Genomic DNA, 10,493 nt, shown 5'->3' with positions numbered 1-10,493 from the left:
CGTCTGTAAATATCTGGCACAGAAAACATTCATCAGAGGTCAGAAATTCCTCCCCGCCCCGGGAATTACAGAATACAAGTTAACCATTGTCTTCTTCCTACTGTGGGGGAAAAAGACAGAAAAGCAAGTAAATGTGCTCCCCACCCTTAATAACTTTTGACAGCCCCATTTCAAATGCTTTACTTTGGTTTGAAATTTGTCTCCTACACCGTTTATAAAATTTCTGGCCCGCGGCAGCACTTTTTGTGGGTGCTTTTCATGGTACCACAATGCATGAACTTAACTCAGCAGCGTGGCGTGGGACAGGGCAAAAATACCTTTGGATTCTTTCGGTCCATCAAAACCACAGGGTGCCTGACGAACCAACCAGCAATAGAGGCACATTTTCATATCAATCCAGCTGCTCGCTTTGCAAATGTCAGAGCAAACTCACTTGTGAAGAACCATCCCACCCTCTGTTCTGCCAGCTGATGGGAGCCCCTACGTGCTCCACATCCACTGCCCTAGAAAAAAAAAAAATCACTGGATTTGGCACAAACCAGCCTCCCCAGCTGTCTGAAGCCTGCTGGTCAGCCAGCTTTTCCTGCAGCACCGTCCTCAGGATCCCCAGGAGGCTGCAAGCGGCAGCGGAGTGGGGATCTGGCAGGGCAGGAGGATTCTCACGACTGCAGCACAAGCTGCTCCCTGCCAGAGCCGAGCCGAGGCTGGAAGGGACATCAGGAGGTGGCCTGGTCCAACCTCCCGTGCAGAGAAGGGTCAAAGACACCAACAGTTATGCAACTGGTTTAAAAACTAAGCGGGACACGTTTTAGCCCTAGACGTTGTTGAGGGACGGGTTATAGAGGAGGTGGGTTCGGAGCTCCCCTGGTCTGGAAAGGGGTGAAGGGATGTCGAGGCTGGAGCGATGCTCCGCGGCACTGCTGGAAGCTGGTGGAGAACTGACCGCCCTCACCCCTACCCAGATGCGTGTTTTTAAGTGCACGTCTGTTCCAGTCCCTTTACTTGCTTTTCGTTTATAAGCTTGCAAAGGCAACAGCTTCGGTACCATCAGGGCGCGACCCGCGCTCCGAAGCGACCGCAGGGAAATTCCAGTTGCAATAGTGTCAAACAGATGTGGGCCATCAGGAAGTTAAAAATACCTGCGTGTTTTTACCAATTTTGATGTTAGGAGTAACCTGTCAATTTAGACATGAAACCTGTCATTTTAGACATGAAAGACATAAGTCTTTTAAAAAGACCACCACAAGAAGTTTAGGTTTAAAAAAAATTCTCTTTAGAAAAATGAGATTTAACCTTCTGTGCGTAAGACTTTCTTGGTTTATGTAAAAGTCCAAGTGAGAAAAAACAGATGGGGGAGAGGTTTCTTTCGCCATCTGTACCCGCAGAGAGAAGTGGCAGGATCTGCTGTGGTTTCTAAATGCCTCCTAAGCACATTACGGCAACTCTGAGTTTGCTTTTACTTAAAACAGAATTTCATGTTGTTTGTTAATATCTGAGACGCCAAATAATCCAACCAAATGAACTGAAATCCCAATTTTGGGGCATGTAAATCCTGAAAGAATCAAGTATGTTTTCCTAAATACAACAAAGTTTATAATTTCAATTTATGCATCAAACAGAACTCTTCAAGTTTGCAATGAAAGAACTTCAAACAAGACGTTAATGCAAGTTATAGAGAAGCACACGTGTCAAACCGAGCCCGTGCCATCAGGCTGCTCCTAAGGCACTGGCAAAAGTTAAAAATTGGCAAAGGGAGTTTTGAAGTTCCCGAACGCACAAAGAAGGCTCAAGAATGCCATATCCAGGCAATACTACAGCAGGGGATAAACAGGCAAACATGGGACTGCTGACAGAAGGGCAAGAAAACTGAGTAACAAACGATGCTTCATTCATTGGGGTGGTCCAAGAGTAATAGTTCTATCCTCTACCTCTCTTCTTTTGCAATCCTTCGCTTGCAGACAGGAGGAAGGGAACTGCTTGATAGTTCCCCTGCTGTTTCACCAGAAAAAAAAACCAGAATCATCATTTAACTTATATTCCCAGGAAACAGAAGTTTATATTGCTTAAGCCAAAAAAGTCACAAAATTATCATTGTTGGCAGAAGTAGCTCAGTTTCATCATCGTGTCAGTGTCTTACCGGAGAAAGAACAGCACAAACTCACCATTTCACCGCGGGGGGTGCGAGCGGGACACATCACCCGCCCATCCGTGCAGAACAGCTTCAACAGAAACGTGATTTCTGACCAAATTCCATACTGCTTACCCGTTTCTAAATGCTATCGCTGAAAGTTTTCAGAGAGATAATCTTCCTTTCTTTTGCCCGAGTTTCTCGGGGGCTAGAGAACACACAGGGCGTAGGACGGCTTGTCTTATCAAATATTTTTCAGAAATATTGAAAAATATTCAGAATATTTTCATCCACTTGGAAGCTTATGCCAGGATGCAGAGTGTTTGCTGTTGCTTTATGTGGGGCTTTTTTGGTTGGTTTGTGTTCCTCCCCCCCCCCCTTCTGATTATAGAAGAGGAGATTCTGGAGATCAAAAGCAAGTGGCTGAAATAATGAACGGTGTCTCATCAGCTCATGAATTCCTACCTGTCTACCTGGAATGCCATATTCTCATTAAAATAAATTAACATTTACACTTAAGATATCAGTATTTCTCACTCAAGCTGCAAGAGGATTTAAAAAAAAACAAAACCCACTCACATTGGAATAGAAAAAATATCTGTAAATGCAGTAGCAGAAAAAGCAATGAAACTCTTAAAAAGGGTGGAAAGAAGGAAACGTCACGCAGCTCGGTTTCATGGAGGATAAAAGCAGCAGCACAACCATCTAGTGAGAGATCTTACTGCTGGGGCCGTCTCCGGGGATGGAGGGAGAGGTAAGGGAGAAGATGGTCCTCAGGAAGGTCCGCGCCTTAAAGTCAGGGGAGCAGCGAGCCCCAGGAGCTCGGCGAGGAAGGCAACGCCGTGTGGAAGTGGGATGGGAGGACAGGATGATGCAGGAAGCGGTGCCCTCCTGCCGCCCCCACAGAAGCTTTCCCAGTTGTACACGAGGGCGATGGCAACAAGAGAGAGTCCCACAGATTCATTCTTAGATACAAACCGAGCTCCTCTTCCTTCCTCCTGTGGGTACCGCGGCAGAGGCGACTCTTCCCCACGGACACGGCAGCACGTCTACAAGCAGAGGCCCTGCAGGATCAGCCAACCCAAGACACCTGGTTTGCCCCGGGTTAAATCATTTCTCATTTCTCCAACTCGCGATTATTGATCTAGAGATCGCACGCACGCACAGACCGCATCTCTCTGTACCTAGGGAAAGTTGTATGAATTCTGGTAATGAAATATTTATAATAAAGCCACAACTATAATACTCCAAAGATAGACGTTTATTGAGTTGCTGAAAAATACAAGTATTCCAGTAAGTTTGTCACATTTAAATGTTAGCTAAAAAAAAAAAACCCAAACCTACATAAATTCCACATACCGTCTAGTTGTTCCACTTCCCCACTATAACGAAAACCGTGTTGAGATGATACAAAGTCCAACCTTTAACAATCACCCGCGAATTTCAGAGAAGTTACCACGTTCTGACTCTTCTTGTATTGCCCTTGCTTGTAGTTACGAGCTACTGTGCCAAGTTATGCATCGTTCAGTTCTGAAGGCAACACCTTATAGCTGCGAAAACTAGATATTCCTATTGCAATCTACTCTTTGGCTATGTAATCACAACGTTATTAGCATGAGATTTCCATTATTAATGAGGCCTAACTAATTAAAACCACAAATAATTACATACACATTTTCCAAATAGGTTTCATCTGCAGAAGTCACCGCAACATTAAACTTCAAACTTTTAAAAAAAAGTGTTCTTAGAAGGGTTCTAACAGCCACTTGAGTGACTTTTGTAGCCACCGATTAATGTGCGACTGATTAATGTAGTAATTAATGGATTTGAATGCAGAAACAGGAGAATTCTGTGAAACCAGGATGAGGAACTGAATTTATTATTTTTTAATTTTTTTTTTAAACTCTCATAGAGTTTGCATAAACTGCGAGCATCAGAAGAGCCTGGGGCGCTGTAGCTCCCCTGGCATGGGCACGTCTCAGCGGGAGGGAGAGGGGGAGGCTCCGGTGGTAGCAGTGAGGCTGAAGCAGCAGCCGCAGGCGGGGGGGTGGTGGGAGCGGGACCCAGCACCAGAGGGTGCATCGCAGGCGTGGGACAGGCCACGGGGGGGGGGGAGGTACAGAAGCTTGAACGGAGAACATCAAAGTTGCACTGAGCAGTAGTTCAGCAGCTTCCATTTAGGAAAGAGACGCTGGACAAGCTCAGGGAAAGGCTACAGGGACCCCAGACTGGCTCCTGCAGAGCCACCGGCTGGACTAAGTGCTGCCACGAAGGTCAAGATAATGTGTTCGGTGGCACCAGTTCCCAAAGCTGCTGGGACCAGCACGGCCACCAGCAGCAGCCCCCTCCCAAGGCAGGTGCCATAAAACACCTGCGTTTGCTGATAGCTGGAGCCTGCCATTTACAAAATACTCATGACTGGGTGAAAAAAGTCCATGTCTAAGCCCCGTTACCCACAGCTGATCATCTAAATGATCTTCAGCAGAAGTAGGGAGGTGATTGTCCCCCTGTACTCAGCACTGGTGAGGCCACACCTGGAGTATCGTGTCCAGTTTTGGGCACCTCAATCCAAGAGAGATATGGAGGTGCTGGAGCGGGTGCAGAGGAGGGCAACGAAGCTGGGGAAGGGCCTGGAGAATAAATCATATGAAGAGCGGTTGAAGGAGCTGGGACTGTTTAGTTTGAGGAAGAGGAGGCTGAGGGGAGACCTCATCACTCTCTACAACTACTTGAAAGGACACTGTAGGGAGGTTGGTGCTGGTCTCTTCTCACAGGTAATTAATGACAGAACGAGAGGGAATGGCTTCAAGCTCCAACAGGGTAGGTTTAGACTGAACATTAGGAAAGAATTTTTCACAGAAAGAGTGGTCAGACACTGGAACAGGCTGCCCAGGGAGGTGGTTGAGTCCCCATCCCTGGATGTGTTTAAGAGATGTTTAGATGTGGTGTTGGGGGATATGGTGTAGGGGAGAACTTTGTAGAGTAGGGTAGATGGTTGGACTCGATGATCCCAAGGGTCTCTTCCAACCTGGATGATTCTATGATTCTATGATTCTAAATCTCAACACACGTGTTTGTGGCACCTTGATCATATGGACCAAGCTCAAATAATAACTAACAACAACAACAACAAAATTACACTGCAAAGCTTCATGAACTCTCCCTTTCTCTCAATACATTTCAGGTGGGAATTGCAGATATTTTTGGTTTTTTGCTTACATTTTCCTTATTCATCAGTGCCTCTCCCCGGTGAAGATGGCCAAGGCCAGGCAGGGATGTCACGCAGACCTGTGCACATGGGGTCATTCTCCTCAGGGACCCGAAGGGCCTTTTCCTAAGGGAAAGTCTTCTTTAGAGCTGGAAACTGAACAGAGTCACAGAACGTTTCCACCACAAACCCTCCACTGTTTAGCTGCCTGTGCCAGGGAATGGTCTTCACTTTCGTTGTGATGCTCCTTCTCAATTTCTGCTTTCTAGTCCCAAATTGTGCTTCATCAGGAAACAAAGACCAGCTGGTGTGCGCAGGGGCAGAATGCAAAGTCACACAGGGAAAACCAGCTCTCAAAAGGCAATCTTTTACTTTTGACATTCAGGTCTAATAATAAAACTGTCTAAACCTTCAAATAAACGGAAAGAAATTAAGGTAAAAAAAAAATCAACTTTGTCATACAGAACTCTATTTTAATCTAAATTTGAATAACTTAAGTACAGCTCCCAAACCTGGCAGCTCTGCTTCCCCAACGCTGGATGGAGCGATTAGCGACTGCAAACCCCACCAAAGGCGCTGTGAGCTATTGCCACATCCGAACCCGGGCACGGATGGGAAGCAGATCACCTCTGTCAGCGCAGGACTCAACTTATTACCAGCAAGATTCAAAAACCTACGTTTTTCCAAACAGACACGCTATAAGCTGTTTCCGTGGTGTCTAAGCGGATAAAAGACCCTGCTCCCAGCGAAGGCGTCACCACCGATGGCCCTGGGGCTGAACACTCAAGTCCCGACACACTTCATATGGAAAAAGGTCCTCTATCTCTGCAATAAAAGTTAACATTTCTTTTGTTTGTCACTATAAAAGAACGTAGCGATGCAGGGCACTCAATATCCAAATGACAACACAGACATTTGAAAGAACATACGACAAATTCTCGTCATTTACTACAAATATATAAAAAGTAAAAGCGAAATCAAATTGAATAACTTGACTACATGAAAGTTATGAAACAGTTTATATTTTATACACAGAGTATGTACACTGCTTTTTGGAAATGTGGGGCTTATCCATGCAAATTTAATACAAAAAAAACCTATTTACAAAAAAAATTAACAATAGGAACATTTTTCAAAAGGAAGATACATGTCGGAAGCTCCAGCAACAATGGAAGTCCTGGAAGAGAGACTTAATACAGTATTGTACAAGGAGACAATCTTCAGAAGTGTGAAAGATGCACTTTACAAGAACATGAAACGCAAAATGAATTAAAATGAGCTAACAAGGATGTTGCAAGTATATACACAATTTAAGCATCTATTTTTAAGTGATCGCTCTCCAGCTGTGCCTCAGAACTGCTCCTGCCGTGTCCCGCACACATTCTCACACGGACCGTTTGGTTACCTTGGGGTTTCTGAGCTCTACAATCACGAGTTACAAAATTAACCAACTGGATACCAACCGAATGAGAACAGAAAAGCAACTGCATTTCCCTCGGTCCACACACTACGGAATCTCAAACAGTATTCCTGTTATTCCCAAGGAAACTCACCCAACAACCCCCCTGCGGGTGCCGATGGGTTTCCCGGGGGCTCCCGCAGCGGCGCGGGGCCGGGGCACAGCAGACCCCACCGTCCCCGTTCCCATGGGATGAGCAGTGACACCTGACAGCAGGAGCTCCCGCCCCAGGGAGGGCACCACCAGAAGCATCACAGGTAGAGCAGAGCCCCAGGAAGATCTCACCGGGTCACTCAAACTTCAAAATGAAACTAAAAAGTACCCCTGCAACTGTTTCCAAACCCTCTCCGTTTCACAATCTGCCTTCATGAAACTATTGGGAAAAAAACCAACAACGTTACGTTTGCCGTATTTTACATGATTTTGAGAGTGAGGAAACCCTCGTTAGTGCCAAGAATTCATTTGAAATGACTGACTTCACGTCGTAGCTCAGTTACAAAACTACCAAGGGAAATTCTGGCCATTGAGCCCAACCGTTAACCTAACACTGTCAAAATGGAAAGTTTCCCAAAACAATTAAATCTGCTTTCAGTTTGAGCTATTCTTCTCCTTTAATATTTGGTAAGAGACTAAAGCAGTCCTGAAAAGACTTTTTGGCTTTGTGTTTTGTTTTTTTTTTAAGATAGAAATTCTAAAGTGTGTATGGGGAAAAAAAAAAATACCTTCTTTGAAAATGCAGTTGGCTTATAAAACATTTAAACTAGAAATAACCGATTATGTCATTTTTATAATAACTTGTATTCCTTCCATAGAAATTTGAAAACTTTGAAGGAAAAAAGGTCAAACCCAATGCAGGAACAAATACTGCCTCTAACCACAGGTTTAAGACAGTATGTCATCAGAATTGTACTACCTGAAATACTTAAAGACAAATAAAGCAAAGCACCTTTGTATTATGTATGAAACACAGGGGTCAGAACTGCTCCTGCGCAGTGGCAACTTCAAACTAAAATCCAGTTAATCACAAATGTTCTCTACTGGAACAGCCAACACCAGCAGAAATTTTCTTCCCAGGAAGAGAATAATTTTTTACCTTCATATTTATTTTACCAAAAAGATCTGTGCCATAAAATTCCCAATTGAAAAAAAAGACAGCTGGACTTTCCCTCCGTGTGTAAATGAGTTATGGATATCCCGGTGTGCTGCTACGGCAGAGGAGATATCTGGGTGCCCCTGGGGTGACCAGCTCCCCGAGGGGACAAGGTGACACACTGACCTGTGAAGAGCCACGGCGTGATCTTCCACCAGGGACGTTCATGAGCTGCCAGCACCAGCTTCCTCCGCTCACCACAGCACTGCTGCGGGCACACACCTACTGTCCTGCACTCCCAAGTAAAGGTACCGCTTTCCTTAGTGTTTCTACTCAGTTTGCAAACATCTGTTTTAAGAGAATCCTGCAGCCGGAGCATGAAGCGAGATGTTCCCTTCACAAGTGTCCCCGCACGGGCCAGCCTCGCTCGCGGTGACAGAGCCCGGCAGGCGGCACCGGGGGACGGCTATCCAAAATACACATTCCCTGTTACTGTGACCCCTACGGGAAACCCCCAGGGGCTAAAGGGTTCCCCTCCCTCAGCACAGAGCAGCTACAAAACACCTCTTTCTTTCTCTACTAAAATCTAAAGGCTTTTCCCTGTGAAGTGATCCAACGTGAAATCAACCCTCTCCTTGGACAACCACACTTTGGCTTTCCCATTCCTGCTCTTAATGACTTGAGAATTATTTTCTAATTTAAAAAAATAAAATAAAATTAAAAAGTCACCTGTAAACAGGAAATATTTCCCCATATTTCCCCAGTTTGGCATGTGTTGGGGCGGTGTTCGGTTTATTTGCTTTAGGTTTTCAAGAAGAGGTCACTGCTCAATACGATGTGCCTCTTGAAACACACACATACATCAGTCTGACTTAGGGAGGAAAGAGAAATCTGATTTACCAATCCAAAATCATCTCCTGGCTGCAGAAAGTGCCAAAATCTCCTGCCAGCAGTTTGCGGTTGGAGTGGGGTGCCACCTCTCCGCAGCAGCAGGTGACAGGCTGACTGCACGGGGCCCCCCCCAGCAGCTCCCCAGGGGCAGGGAGCAGCAGAAGGAGGAACTGCTGGACCTCCATCCTTCTCTTCTACACTAAGACGACACATGGAATCATAGAATGGTCAGAGTTGGAAGGGACCTTAAAGATCATTGAGTTCCAACCCCCCTGCCATGGGCAGGGACACCTCCACTAGAGCAGGTTGCTCAAAGCCCCATCCAGCCTGGCCTTGAACCCCTCCAGGGATGGGGCAGCCACAGCTTCCCTGGGCAACTTGTTCCAGTGCCTCACCACCCTCACAGCAAAGAATTTCCTCCTAATATCTAATCTAAATCTCCCCTCTTCCAATTTAAAACCATTCCCCCTTGTCCTGTCACTACACTTCCTGACAAAGAGTCCCTCTCCGGCTCTCCTGCAGGCTCCCTTCAGATATTGGAAGGCTGCTATGAGGTCTCCCCAGAGCCTTCTCTTCTCCAGGCTGACCAACCCCAGCTCTCTCAGCCTGTCTTCATAGGGGAGGTGCTCCATCCCTCTGATCATCTTCGTGGCCCTCCGCTGGACCCGTTCCAACAGGTCCATGTCCTTCCTGTGCTGAGGACTCCAAAGCTGGACACAGTATTCCAGGTGGGGTCTCACGAGCGCAGAGTAGAGGGACAGAATCACCTCCCGTGACCTGCTGGCCACACTTCTCTTGATGCAGCCCAGGATGCACTGGGCTGCCAGTGCACGTTGCCGGCTCATGTTGAGCTTCTCGTCCACCAACACCCCCAAGTCCTTCTCCTCAGGGCTGCTCTCCAGCCATTCTCCACCTAACCTGTATTTGTGCCTGGGATTGCCACGTCCCAGGTGCAGGACCCTGCACTTGGCCTGGCTTTAATGAAAACAGATGCCTTCTCATTCTTTTTCTTTGAATTCGGCTACACGTTTATGTCAAAACCTGACAAGGCTGCCACTAAACGGTACCTGAAATAGTTTTTAGCGCAGTGCCCGCTGGTGGTGGCCCTGGCCTGCAGCCCCGCTGCGGTGACACACCGCCTGCCCACGCCATGAAGCCTGGACTGCAAAGTGAGGTTCTTCTACCATCTTAACACTGCATGTGGCATATCCGACAACTTGTATTAAATAAATGAATCCGTGTAATACTCTACAGCTTCCTTTGACTTACCCGAGGATCGTTATTTTTAGTTAAGAATTTGACACTAAAGCTTTGCTGGCGTCAAACCAGTTTAGCCAGTGTTTCCTGTGACCTCCAGCTCAGCTGTGCCATTAATCAAAAAGGTGAAGCCTTCACTGAAGTCAAGAGCAAAACTTGCGTTGACTTCGGTGCAGTGAGCATCCTAGGATTTTACCAGAAGGTAAAATGAAGGATTGAAGGATTTTACCAGAAATCCTTATGATTCATGTCAATAGTTATTGTTTCAAATGGACTCCCCCCCTCTCTTATGATGGTTTTAGTACTTGGCTGTACTTTGGACGGCCCCAGTTGCACGGCCGGGGGGGGGGTTCGCCTCCCCCAGGGTGAGCAGTTCCGTGTAACAGACGTGAGGCCATTCTGAGACACCACGTGGGACCGGGTCACACTTTACAACCGTTACTTTAATGCTGCTGCTTTA

This window comes from Numenius arquata, chromosome 5 (assembly GCF_964106895.1).
Source record: "Numenius arquata chromosome 5, bNumArq3.hap1.1, whole genome shotgun sequence".
Taxonomy (NCBI): Eukaryota; Metazoa; Chordata; class Aves; order Charadriiformes; family Scolopacidae; genus Numenius; species Numenius arquata.
Note: the sequence above shows the minus strand (reverse complement) of the source record.